Here is a 15,111-nt window from a genome sequence, read left to right on the forward strand (position 1 = left end):
AGAAGAAGAAGAAGAAGAAGAAGAAGAAGAAGAAGAAGAAGAAGAAGAAGAAGAAGAAGAAGAAGAAGAAGAAGAAGAAGAAGAAGAAAACAACTCTAGCAACAACAAAAACGTCACATTGAAATAACCATGATGCCAAATAAAATTTAAAAGTACCTATATCAAGCTATAATCTAGTGAAGATTCAGACTATCAGAGACAAAGAGCTGCTCTTAGAGTGACAGAGAATGAAATGGCATCAGAACTCCCATTTGTATAGGTTTGGCATGTATTTCAGAGGTAGAATTATTAGTTTCCACTCGTGACTCTAGAAGCAAAGAGGGCCCTGACCTAAATCTGTTTTTGTGTGTTTTGTTTCAAAACAGGCTTTCACGATCCAGCCCTGGCTGTCCTGGAACTCACTTGTAGACCAGGCTGTCCTCGAACTCACAGAGATACACCTGCTTCTGCCTCCCAAGTACTGGGATTAAAAGCATAAACCAGCATGCCCAGCTCTGAAGGCTTTGATGAGAGCCAGTTCTGTGCTGAAATTATATACATAGACCTTGATCATGAGTTGGAAGATACAGTATACCTTCAAACTTGAGTAAATCATGTGTTTACATTTCCCCAGAAGACAAAGCTGGTTTTCATGTCTACTGCTGTGAACAAGCCTAGGGAGCAACCAGTTCAGACTGTAACAGGAAGCATGAAAATCTAATCAGAATGCCTTTTGGATGAAGAAGAGGAAGCTACAAAGCTACCTGGTAAAGCTGGGATGATTTCAAAATATCTGTGGATGGAGTTGGTGATGAATTCTTGTCAGCTATTGGTGGTGTGGTTTTGAGCTTGATATGTCTCCCATAGGTTTGTATGCTTGAACACTTGGTCCTTAGCTGAAAGAGTTGTTTAGGGAGGTTGTGAAACCTCTAAAAAGTGAAGCCTTGTTGGAGGAAGTACATCTACGGAGAGAGTCTTGAGGCTTTGTAGTCCAGCCAGTGGCCTGTCCAGTCTCTGCTTGCCCTTTGGAAATGTAACAGGATCAGCTGCCTCCTGCCTTGTCTGCTGTGTCCTCCCACCAGCTTCTGTACAGTGCCCACCAGGGTGGAATGATTCCCTCCCCCCAATCTCTAAGACAGAAGAAACCCTCCCTGCTTTAAAATGTTTCTTGCTGCAGCTGGGACCAGTAGAGTCTGAACTTCAAAACCCAGAAATTCCCAATACTGAACACCATGTATCAGTCAGCCGATACACAATCTGACAGGTTGGGGTAGCAGCAAATAAAGAAAGACCCAATCTCCCAACCTAACAAAGGTGAGATGAGATCGCCTCACAAGAGCATCACAGAATTATAGCTTCAGCCCATCACAAAAACACAAACATGAACAACTGAGACAATATGCTTTCTCCAGAAACCAAGAACCCCAATTATAATATTCCATGAGGAACACAACTCAGCTGAAGAACAGGACAAAAAACTTTAAACAGCAATTATTAATATGTCCAAGAACCTTAAGAAGGAGAATGAGGGAATTTCATGAAGAGAAAAGAGAATAGGAGGAAGGAATGCTAAATTCTCATTATCCCATCGAGCCATTTCTGTGTATCCCTTCTGTTTAGAAAAATGGAGGGGAAAAAAATGGGACAGCAGTTGGTTAAAAGATCATTATAAATGAAGACTGGATGATCTAAAAATGGATAAAAATCACACTGTACAAAATTTCATCTAAAAATATTGGGGTTTCCAATTACTTATGCCAACAGTGACTTTGAATCTTTAGCTGGGTTTATGGTTCTGTTTGTATATTTCTCTGCTGGTTCAAGATCATAGATGAAGAAATTCCCCAGTGACTGCAGTCCCTGAGCTCTCAACAATGCCACTTGTGGGGCTGTGCTTCTCTGGCTGCCAGTCTAGTCTACCCCACTAACTATCTGTTTAGTTTCCTATTGCTGTGATTAAAATATCCTGTAATAAAAAGGGGGGAAAGAACTCAACACAGCTATTCACATCTACAGTCAAAAGCAGAGAAACAATGAATGGATACACATTTGGCATAGCTTGCTTCCTTCAGCTTAATACAATTGAGAATCACCTGCATAGAGAATGGTACCACCTACAGTGGGTAGGTTCCCAGATTTTAATTAAAACAATTAAGATAATCCCCACTGACAACATGATAGGCCAAGCTGATCTAGACAAATTATCACTGAGACTCTTTTTGCAGGTGATTCTAGGTTGGTGTTGAGTGACAGTGGTCAATATTTCTCTGTTCATATTTAGCATTGCGATAGCCAAGTTTTGTCAAGGCCAAGTCACCAGTTTTAGCTGTTTCTTGTGGCCTTTGTGTTCCAATATATTCCTGTAGAATTGAATATGTCTTTCCACCCATGGCTATCCTCCACATTGGGTTCACTGGGTCATTGCACGGCATGTTCTTGGAGCCCTCGATGTGTTTCTGTGTGCATAAGGGCTTTTGACCAGATAAGTGGCCTTTTGAGTGAGAAAAACTAACTAGAATGAACTTCCCAGACAGCATACCAAGGTCCTCCCCTGTATTACATCAAGGTCCTTCTGTGGTCCTTCTGTGGTGTTTCTTGATGAGAAAAGCAATTTAAGGATGATTTCAGCACTTTCAACAAAATTGCCGTCTCAATTGTCGAAGGCAGGAATCGCTCACCCTCGTCACCATTAACATCCTCAGTCAGGTAGCTGTTTCTCTGTATGTTGAAGGACATTTAGCAGCACCTCTGGCCTCTCCTACCAGAAGCCCCAGCTTCTCCTCCAGTTATAGCAATCAAAAATGTCCCAAGACAGTGTCAAATGTCCCTTAGGGAGCCAAGTGGCACCTGGATGAAAAACACAAGTCTAAGGTAAAAACCTCCCAACAGAACTCTCCAGGCAAACATTTATCATGTGCTTCACTGGGTTTCACTCACTTTGGAGTTATATGCTCTCACCTAGGTTCAACCCAAAACTAATCCTTTGCTATTTAAACTGTTGCTATCTTCATGAGTTCAGCTGTGCCTACTTGTAAAAGATCATTACAGAAGAACTTGTGTACTCTTGATGTCCCCTCATAGAAGAAGGACATGGAGGGTCATAGGACTCTCATCTGAGTATTTAGCCACCCCTCGTAAACAATCTGCCATAATTAGACATAGCCTCAGGGAGGGGCTTGAATATATAGAATGGGGAAGACTAGCAGAAGGAGGTTTACACCTACATGACTGTAGGAAAGCCATTATCTATGAGGGGTGAAGACCTTACAGTGTGGCTGGTTTGGGGTTATTTACCTCATCCATTTCTCCTCACCCAATGAATTGACTGGTTCTATTTTAAGGGAAATCAAACTTTGGATTATCATTGGACCCATAAAAGGAGGGTAGACATTGCTTAGTCCCACCCTCCAGGGAGAAGATTCTGACAAATAGATTTCCTGAAAAACAAGAAAGTAATTTCTGTTTTTCTTCTATTTTTCCCACATCTCTTCCTCTCTCTAATTCTTCTAGCCCAATCCATCAGAGCATATGTCCCTCAGACATAGCTTCACTCCCACACCAAACTCACATATTCATCTGCAAGACCCATCATCTCTTGGACCCCTGGGCCTCACAGTGAGATCATTTTTTTATTAAAGAATATCCTTCTCTTCTTTTCCCCTCCCAGCATCAACTCTCTCTCCAATTATCTTCTATTGGATTCTCTAAGTAGTTCATAACCATGTCTTTGCTGTGTCCCCAAGGCAACTGCCTCAGTTCGGCCCATCTGTGTTGTCACAGGAACCTCATGATGGTTCTCCTGCTGCCATCTCATCCTGCATCCTGCTACTAAAACTCACTCTCTGAGATGCAAATTTAGTGTACCTCTCTTCTGGATGCAATTGATACCTTTTTAGCAGGGCTTATGAAACCCCTTACTTCCTACCATCATCCAATAATAAATTAGTGGAGATTTTGTTTCTTCCTAGAATAAAGGCACAGTAAGAATTTGATATAGAAATTATAGACATAATTGAATATATCCTGATGAATTTAAGTAGTGGATTGTGGGCCTATAATAGATTTAAGAAAGCAATGTTTTTGGTTTTAGGCTTTTAAACTAGGAGAGATAATAAAATCTCATCATATATTTTGGGTGTGCCAAAAAAGTCAGACCAATTTTCTTTATAAATGAATATAATGTCTAGTGTTGATTGCCTGACTGATTTTTTTCCAGGTAGTAAAATGTTAGTCTCAACTGAGTCAAAATTCCTACTTTTAGCTGAATAATACATATATGCCAGGGCTTGGGTATCTGTGTGGACTTTAGTGCAGACAAGATAATGTACAGAGCAGGAGAGGCTGTTGTTTAGCAAGCTGGCATGAGGCAGCTGATATGAATGAAGACTAAGAGAGACATGATTCATTCTCAAAGTATAAGATTACAACATGTCTATTTGTTTTTAGTCTTTTTTAAATTACTATGATAAAATATTCTGTCAAAAGTAAGTAAAGGGACCATGGGGTTTATTCTGGCTCATAGTTCAAGGGTATTCTCCATCAATTCAGCAAAGTCATATAGGCTGTCATGGTGAGATAGCATGGAAGGAAGCAGCAGGCATGGCAGCCAGGGCCAGAAGCTGAGAAATTCTCAGCTTCCCATCCTCAGACTTAAGCATGAATCTGAGAAAGTGAACTAGAAGCAATGGGAGGCTTTCAATGCTCAAGTCCCACCTTCAAGGACACTCCCTCCAGCAAAGCTCCACTTCTGAAAGCTCCCCCAAACAGTGCCACCAACTGGGGACCAAATGTTCATTTGGAACCAATGGAGGACATTTCCCATTCAAACCAGGACACGTACATTTAAACAATCTTCCTGGTCTCACTAAACCCCAATGAGATGTTGAGAAAGGATTTGAATTTCTTACAGTTCACTGAGGTGGATCACAGCAGCCTCACTTAGTCACAGAGCCACCCCTGTGCTGTGCTAGGGAAGGAATCCCATGGAGTGCGTATCATTTCTTTGTTCCCTTCAAAAATCCAAACGGGGCAGGCACTGTAGCTCAGCTGGTAGTGTAAGCACTCGAGAGGCCCTGGGTTCCATTGCAACCACCGCACACACTGATTTAGTATAGTGGCAAATTCTGCTGATCCTAGCACCTTGCAAGTGGGGACAGGGAAGTTAGGAGTTCAAGGTTATTTTCTGCTTCACAGAGAACTTGAGGCTAGTGGGACTTCATGAGACCTTCAAATTCTGTAGAAAAGAGAAAAAAGACATTTCTCTATCCCCGTGCTGTGTCTCTAACACTAGAGCCGTGTCTATGTTGTAGCCAAATCTGAAGATGAAGAAGACAGATGTCTAGCCTCTCAGGGCAGCTCCATGTACTTGTGTGAACAATATGTGATCCTGAAGTTCAGTGATTCGAGGGCCAAGTAATGGGCATCTCTCTAGTGTCCTATTACATAAGTCTGAATAAATTATAGGAAGCCAGGAAACTCACAGGAGTGGAACAACTGGCTAAGGAGAATCATTCAGGAACCAATTGTCCTAAAAGGAGATTACAACATTAGACTGAAAACCTTCTGTTTATTGAATTTCCTCCCAACAAATTGCACATCTCCAACCACAGTGGGTGTACCATCAGAGCATATGATAGAATGAATCCACAAAACAAATGCATCATATTCTAGATATTAAAAAGAAAATTCTGATTTCTTTTTTTTTTAATGGTACACTCATGTAGACTCCTTCCTTGCCTCTGACCTCAATCACAATACTGTGAGACAAAAAAGAAATATTTTCTTCTGTTCTGGGCCATCTTGGATTACAAGGAAGAAGGGAAGCAGTAAAATATTGGGCAGAGTACAGAAAAGGGGGCGGCATTTATTCTGCTATTCTGACTGCTATTGCCAGGAAGTGCTATCCTTTCTGAACTACTCAACAGAGAATCTATACCAATAAGTTGGAACATTTTTTTTACAAGAGCTTATAATAACACCTGACATGTATACAGCCCCTTCCCTTTGCAGACATCCTTATAGGATCCTGGGGCCACTTCATCTATCAAATATGGAGATCTTGGAGAGCACAGTGATGACCCTGGTCTGCAGGACAAGCCCACACAATTCCCAGTACACTCCCCTGGGAACTCAGTAGCTAACTGATCATGTGCTACTTTAAGGGGCCTAAATCTCAAACCCCAAAAGTAAACTCTCCACTTGACTCGTGGCTACTTAATTGTGGGGCAGATTTTGTGACGCTGGAGGACCTTGGTCCAAATCACATTTATTCTGCTTTCTCATAATTTGGAGAAGGGTACTTTAGAATTAATTTTAAAATGACAATATAAACAAGAATTACTGCTGATACCTAGTTCCTCTATTCTCTCACTATAGATTTGAGGCAGGTGTTGTATGCGTGTGTGTGTGTGTGTGTGTGTGTGTGTGCGCGCGCGCGCTTTCATATATGTTAGTGTTATGTGTACATGTGTGTATCTATGTGTTTACTCTTACATGTTTGTGCTATGTGCACATGTGAGTGTGTGTGTTTATTCCCACCTTACATGTTTGTGTTGTGTGAACATGTGAGTGGGTGTGTGTATGTGTGTGGACTCTCACATATGTTCGTGTTGTGTGCACATGTGAGTGGGTGTGTGTGTAGGTCAGAGGTTGATACTGAGTGCCTTCCCCAGTTGCTTTCCTCCTACTAGTTCTCTTTCTAAACCTGGAGTTACTTAGTGTCCTGGCTGGTCAGCAAGCTTTGGAGATGGAGTCAGGCAAGCCTCACAAATGGAGCCAGGCAAGCCTCAGAGATGGAGTCAGGCAAGCCTTCAAGATCCTCCCATTTGCATTTGTCCAGTGATGGATCACAGATGTGATCTGCCATATCTGGATTTTTACAGAGGTACTGGGGATTGAACATGGGTTCTCATGCTTGTGTGGCAGTCACTTTACCAACTGATCTTTAATTAAACATGAAGGTGCTAAGACCTACTATGATGTCACAGCACACCTCCAAAAGTGACCACTAGTGTACTCGGAATTACATGGAGGGAAAAAAAAGCACACCCTTTCCTTTGCCTTGCACTGAGCATGTCTACAGAAAGTACCCCGTGGCTGCTGATCATGTTGAATGGGCAGGGGTTGAGAGTGGAGTTGTGTTATTACTTAAGAGAGAGGTTCACTTTCATCATGGTAACGGTATAGATTAGGAGTCAAGGATTTGATTTAATAATCTTTGGGTGTGTCGGATACTTGATGCCTCCAATTAACCCTGTCTACTGAAAGGAAAAAATAACTTCCTGCAGTTTCTCTCGCTAAAGACTTAGTGTGTTGAGCAGCATGGTAATAAAGCTGCATCTGAATCCTGTTGGGTAAGATGATAGTCCAGCCTCAGTCTGGGGAAGACTGTTCAGGAGGACCAGCTGAGGACGGAAATGACAAGGGAAAGGGAAAGATGCAGAAAGCTGGTGTGAAGGTCAACAGATGGTAAAGAACATGAACGCTGCCACAAGCAACCTACTGTGCTATTTCAAGATCAAAGAGACATAGAAAGTCAATTCAGGAAGAGGACCCAGCAGACATCTAGTTAGTTATAATTACGAAGCATGTTAAGTGTCCACCAGGATTGCTTCCCTCTCGGATCAGATTAGAAGAACCTCTGTTCAGCAAACATCTTATTTTTAGTGTCTGCTATGGACAAAGAACCATGTTCTGTCTCAACAGTGAAATTCTACAATGACAAAATACAGCTTTATCTTTTAAGCAAGGGGTTCATGCAAACAGATGCAGGTATGTGGTACAAGGCCAGTTGAGGGAACACGGCAGAACTCTGGAAAAAGGAGCTTTGGAGTTAGCTGATTTTTTTTTTTAAGTAACTCCTCCATTTACCAGCTATTTGGAAACATTTTCATATTAAACTCATGTTATTTTAAGCACACAATAAACTTAAGCATTGAAAATATTTGAAATATCTGGCCTATTCTTTCAATTATATTAGTTTTTAAAATAATATTGAAATTGGAGAGATGGCTCAGTGGTTAGGAGTGATTGTTGCTCTTCAAGAAGACTCAAATTTAGTTCCCAGAATCCAAGTTGAGCAGTTCACAACCACCTATAACCCCAGCCCTGGGGATCTAATGATACCCTCTTTCTGAACTTTGCAGAAACTTGCACTCACAAGAGTACACATACTCCCACATACTACACACCCATATATGCACAGGTAAAAATAAATCTGTTTTTAAAAAGTAATTCTGTTATGATGTTGTTGTGTCCTGAATCAGATAAACTGATTTAAAGGCTGTCAGGTTGGTTGGGAGAGCAAATCCAACTGCATCCTTTAAAAGAATCTCTAAGTAGATTTGAAATTTGGAAAATGGCAACAGAGAACAGGATCCATAAATGTATCTGATAGCGTTGGTGATCAGAAATTAAAGCTCTTTATTACGAAGGCATTATGGAAGTCAGGGCACTGCTGTTGGCAAGCACAAGTTACTAGCACTACATTCTCTGCCACTGAAGGGAGAGCAACAGAAGAATAAAGGCACTCAGAACAGGGGCTCCCGAGGCCAGAGAAATGTTTGCAAAGCTGTGTGTGTAAACCCCGGCCTCAGCACCCTGCTGCCTCACTGAAGGGAAAATGAGAAACAGTGAAGTACTGTAGAAAGAATTTCTAGTCTGTCTCCTAGGGAATAGACTTCCTATTCAAGTCAGTAACTCTTTTATGATTTAGAGAGTGAGAAAAAGAAAGACATAACAGTGCAGCCAGTCTCCTGGGGCAGAAGGTTGTAGGATGATACTGAGATGACTGGTGTTGGGAGGGCAGGAAGCCCCAGGGAAGCATCCAGGAGCCAGAGAGGGGGCTATGGAGTGCCAGCTGGAAAGCGGTGAGTGGCAGAGGAGAGAGCACCTGTGGACGGTGTTTTATGTCACTGCAGCAAAGACAGTCTCAGAGGAGGAAAACCTGTCTGTGGGAAGGAATGTGGGCTCCAAGACCATAGGGATATGACCGGAGGTCACTGAGTATAATACAGAGGGGTCCCACAGTTACAGCACATACAGATGAGGGAAGTGCATCCCACCCAAGAAAAGACAACCTTCTGGCATATTCCAAGCCAAAGGCTTTTACACTCATTTACAGGGCCTCTGCAATGGTTGGCAATCAGGATTTCTACACTGAACTAGAATTCCTTTTGATACTCACTTTCCCTAAGAATACTCAAATATAGCAATGTTGAGTCTCTGCTATGAGCTGATAATGTTCCCAGTGCTTAGGGAGTGTATAATATGGGTACAGCAGGACAGGATACTGTGTTGTGGAGAGGTACACACAAAACTACAAATTACAATGAACTTGGGAGTTTAAAGAAGGTCCGTTGTATCTACCAAGGAAGGAAATTTTTAAATGACTGGGGAATTGAAAGGGTCACAAAAAGGTAACATTTGATTGTATCTTCAAACTCCTGTAAATAGAGACGTTATATTAGTCAAGGTTCTCTAGAGAAACAGTCTGATAGAATGAAATTATATACATATATACATGATATAAAGATAGATAGATAGATAGATAGATAGATAGATAGATAGATAGATAGATAGAGCAAGCAATACATATAGTGACAGATGATGGGTCGTCTTCATATAGATATGATTCTCAACCCTGGCAGTCTCATATTTAAATATTGAGAATATTTGCTCAGTCTGTAAAGCAGAGTATCTTAGTACTAGCCTGAAGCTAAAGGCCTGGAAGAATTCCTGCAGATCTCCTGGTCTTCGGTCTACATTGAATTCCTCAAGGAGCTAGTTTAAACATCAGAAATGGGTTGCTGAAGCAGCAGAATGGATGTCAGTGACAGCAAGAGTGTAAGCAAGCAGGCAAAGGCTACTTCCCTTTTTCCTTATCCTTCTACCTGAGTTGCCACCAGAAGGTGCTACCCACATTTGGACTGGGTCTTTCCACTTCAGATAACATAACCAAAAAAGTCCCTCACAGGAGGGCCTGCATTCTTCCACTTTAGTTGATTCCAGTTCCAGTCAGATTGACAACCAAGGTTAGTTGTCACAGATGCTAGCTGACTCTATATCTGATCACAGCTTATTCCAAACACTTCAGCTAGTTAATGAACTGAAAAACTAGAATCTGGGAGAGAGAGAGAGAGAGAGAGAGAGAGAGAGAGAGAGAGAGAGAGAGAGAGAGAGAGAGAGAGAGAGAGAGAGAGAGAGAGAGAGAGAAGAAATGTTTCTGTGTAATTTAAGGTATACAGTTCTGGTCAAGGTTCATCTAGAGGGGAGATAGAGAGGGACAGGGCTCATGAGGGTTGGTGCAGAGCTAGAACAAGAACAGGGAGTGGCAGCATCAGGGATGGATGGTTTGCTTTCTCCATGGGGTCCTCCATCTGTCCTCCTAGCTCACAGCTCACACCAAGGGAGGCTGTTGCTAGGGTTAGAAGGGAAGCTGCTGAGAGACCTCCTACCAGCAAGTAAGGAGAAAGAGCTTCCCCAAACATCACAGAAATCTGGGGTTAGCTAGCTACAGAGTATTTCATTCATTTCCCAAAAGAGCGTGTAGGGAAGCTTCACTAGAAATAGATTTCGCCTCGTGTGTGTGAGTAGGTTGCATATAATACATAGTATAATTAACAGATTTCTGTTACTGTGACAAAATGCATGAGCCAACTTAAAAACTAAAAAGATTCACTTTGGCCTGTGGGGTTGATAGTTTCATAAGCAGGGGCCCATTGCTTTTAGATCCCTGTAAGTTCATGGTGTGAGTAAGCACAGCAGAGAAAATCGTTTACCCCACAGCTAGGAAGCAAAGAGAAATGGAATAAGGCTGGTACTCCACAATCTACTTTTGAGGTCATGTACCAAATGACCTAAAACTTCCCATCAGCCTTTACCCTTTAAAGCTTCTGCTGCCTTTTCCACATTCAAGCTGCAAAAGGAGCCTTGAAGACATGGGCTTTGGAGAATATTCCAGAGTTATATTACCAAGCAGTCTCTAGATTAATGCATAATAAATACTTGGAATCAGGAGGAAAGATGGCCATCTCTGAAGGCTTCCTATAATAATTGTCAAACCAGAGGTCAAGAGTGGGGGAAGGTATACACTGCCATAGAAAACACATCCGTACCTGCCCATTTCTCTTGGCAGAACCTGCCTGATTACTGGCCCTTGCCATTAATCACCTGTCAGAAATTGCCTCTCCCACACCTGCCACTGGTACCCTGACAGCTCTTGCTTCCTTGCTCCTGAGTGATGGAGGGATGGTTAGGCCTTTTCCATCATGCATTTTGATCACACTGTCATCCCGAGGTGACACCCATCTCCTGCCTGGGACTTGGCCCCAAACATGTCAGCCCCAATGTGATATTCTATGATGGTTGGCTAGAAAATTCCAAAGACAGATTGATGGCAGTCAGGATTTGCTAGGTGTCAGCACCAGGTCACCTGCTGTGACACAGGAGCTCTAGGCTCACACAGAAGTACAGCGGGGAGATGAGACTGGCTGCGCTGGCCTCTTCGGCATAAGGCTGGGCCTAATTGCAAAGGTGCTCAGCTGTGTCTCTTCCAGGGTCAAAGGCAGGTCAGGACAGGCCAGAATTCTAAAGCAGAGGGGAGGTGGAGCTTGGTCTTGGCACATATTATTCTGAAAACTCCTTGATGGCAGCCTTGACAAGGAAAGAACTGGAAGCAGGAAAGGTTTCTATGACTCAGAGAACAAACATTCTAAGAGAAAGGAGGAGTCGGTAAGCCCAGAAGGGCCTTGCAAGGAGCCCACTAGCCGAGGAAGCATGCTTGTAGTCAGTATCATATTCCAGAAATGGTTTTTGCACCAAAGTTAGTAAACCCCATCCCCAGTAGGAAGTCAAATCTTCTAGCTTCATCTCACACTGCTCCGATCTTGTCTTGGCATTTCTCCATATTTCCCCCTCCTTTTCATTTAAAAAATTAGTTTTATTAATTCCTTGAGATTTCCTACACTGTATTTTGATCATATACATCCCGACCCCCAGATCCATGCTTATTCCACATCCACCCAACTTTATGTTATCACTTGTTTTTTTTTTTGTTTGTTTTGTTTTTTCCTCTTTTTTGATTTTTGAGACAGGGTTTCTCCATATAGCCCTGGCTGTCCTTGTAGACCAAAATGGCTTTGAACTCACAGAGATCAAATTTTTCCTGTCTCCCTAGTGCTGGGAGCATGCCACTGTGCTTGGCACACACACACACACACACACACACACACACACACAAATTGTTTGGGTTGGTTGTCTTATCAGGGGTCGTGCCCTTAAAGAAAACTGACTTTCTCTTTCCTGAGGCTCTCAGTTAAACTTTACGTTCTCAGCTAGGGGTGGACTCCTTGCCCACCTCCAGACTCTGTGATGAGATTTTGTCTGACTTGAGCGTGTACAGGTCTTGTGCATGCCGTCACAACCACTGTGAGTTCAGATGGGAAACTACCCTGTTGTGTTTTGAAAACTGTTTTCCTTGTGATCATCCACTGCCTCTTGCTCTTAAAGACTTCCTGTCTCTTTTTATTCTACAATTCACATTTTAGATTATTATGTCTTCCTTATAGGGTGCATACCAGGTCAGATGTGAGCGTGGTCTATGAGTTACTTTTCTTGCTAGTGTAACAAAAATCCCTAAGGAGAGTAACTTAATCAGTGAAAGGTTTATGTTGGCCAGTGGTTCAAGGATGCAGTCATTCATGAAAGGGAAGGCATTGCTACTAGTGTGCTAGGCAGCTGGTCACATTACATCTGCAGTAGATTGCAGTGAGAGATGAATGCTACTGTTCACTGTGCTTTCTCCTTTGTATATAATCCAGAATTCCAGCCCAGAGATGGGTGCTGCCCAGTTAGGGTAAGTCTTCCCACCTCAATTAACATAATTTAGAAACTCTCTCATGGACACACCTACAGATTCATCTCTGGGATAATGCTAGATCCTGCCATGTTGGCAGTCAAGGTTAACTGTCGCACTTGTCCATTGAGAGCTGTCTTCTAAATCTGCTTTCTAGTTATGACTGAGTCTCTCCACTGTCTCATGACTGCTGCTTAGGAAGTCTTTAGAATCTGAACCCATCTCTTGTGTATTTCCAACTGGCCTATATCTCAGCACTGCTCAGGATGATGGGTACGTGTGCTTTGCCTTTAGAACTCCATCACACAGCTCACTGTAGACACGCTGTGTAGCCCTGTCTAGATACACAGACTCCAGCTTTTATTATCAAGGTCATAGTCTCCAGGAAGCTCACCTAGTAAACTCTACAGTTGAAATGGCAGCTATTTCAAATGCCACAGAAAGGAGTAGATACTGATGGAAAGGCCTGGTCCTGACCGCAGAAAAGTGTGCTGACGTTGCCAAAGCACTGTATTTTGTTGTCATCTTGAGTAAATTTCACTCTTTCTTTACCACATAGTCTCACTTGAGGGTAATTTCTTTGAATGACTGACCAGATTAACAAAGGGACCCCTTTTTCCCATCCCCCTGATGTTGTTTGTAACCAAATGTGTAATTTCTTCTGGTGTCTTACAACTGCTTATTCTTGTCCTTCTTCACATCTTCTCTCAAGTATTCATTAATCACCAGTTGCTTTTACTGACAGTCCTCTCCCCCTTACTATTGATGTGATGTTAGCACTCTTGGGGACTCAATTTTCTCATCCTAAAAAATGGAGCTAATGGCATTGTGCAAGAAGGCAACTGCAAAGATGGAACTGTGCATGCATGTTTGGGTGGTCACACTTAAGGATCACAGCTAGCACACTGCACGGATTCGTTCTTTGTATCTCCAGAAGGAAATACATTGTTTTCCTCTCCTCCAATCTGTACTGTATAAGAGCAGCATTTTAATAGTGCCCCAAATACAGATGTGATTGCCTTGCTCTTACCAGGGTGTTTCCTGCCTAGCCTAGGGAAGAGAATGACCAGGCTGCCTGATGAGAAGGCCCTGTCCCTAGCTCATCCATGGTTTTCACAGATTACCTGTTCACTTATTGATCTAAACTGTCCATCATTAGAACATTTATAAGCTCCTGTGTTTGTTATTATGATTTCCTTCTAAGCTGCAGGGGTAGAGAATTAAAGATGTCAAAGGCTGTCAGGAGACAAAACTGAAACATCCCCAAAGTGAGTTTCAGTGTGGAGCCAGCATTTCCTGGCACGCTGGGCAAATCTAAAGACCCGAGGAATTCTTAGAATATTGAACAAAGGAAGAGAAAGTGTCGGGACCAAAGGGACAGTGAAGCTTGAGCTCAGTGGGTTAGCACTGCCTGGCGCAGTCTCCCTGATCCATATTATAAATCACTTCTCCCAGGTTTCCTCTATAGCTGCCTGATCGGATTTTCTGCCTCCCCTTCCCTCCCATCTTTGTGTGTAACCTTTCTATTCTCACCCGAAGAATTCTTGTTACTTCTCACTGTCAAAAGCATGGAGCATGGTTTTGTTTTTCTTTTGTTTTACCAGGTCTTCAACGTCCTTCCACAACTGAGCCACAAGGCGTGTTTCCAATGCCCTTTTCAAATGCACCCCACATTCTGCCACCCCAGAGGCTTGCTCTTTCTCAAGTCTGCACAGATCCTTTGAGTTTGCTGACACTGTCTCTTCTGCCTAGAATGACCTTTTCCTGTTCGTACATGCTCCTTTAATTCTCAAGCCAACACGAGAAGGAACACACTATCATTGTCCCACTTTACAGTTGGATAAACTGAGACGAAGGCTTAAGGGGTTTTTGCAGAGACGGTATGCGTCCTAACAAAGCAACTGACCTGAGCCCAGATAGTGGAGGTCTGGAGCCTCTGTCACTGCACTTTGGGCATCTCTTCACCAGGGAATTTGGCAGAGAGACTGGTGACACACAGGGCAGACTCAAGCTCCCATTTGGCCAATTTATATGTGCCCCTTCTCTCCCTAGAATAGTAAACAAAACATTCTACATGTTTCTCCTACCAGGCACGTACATATAATGTTGTATATATGCATACATGCTAAAATATACATGTCTCCAGTTTTCTAAATATACACTTAGTGGTCTCTATTACAGGATGGTGAGAGTTTAGAAACACCCTCACCTCCATCCTTACCTTTTCAGTCAGGTCCACTGCCTGGTGCATGTTGGGCACCTAATCATTATGGAGCTGA

This window comes from Mus pahari, chromosome 10 (assembly GCF_900095145.1).
Source record: "Mus pahari chromosome 10, PAHARI_EIJ_v1.1, whole genome shotgun sequence".
Taxonomy (NCBI): domain Eukaryota; kingdom Metazoa; phylum Chordata; class Mammalia; order Rodentia; family Muridae; genus Mus; species Mus pahari.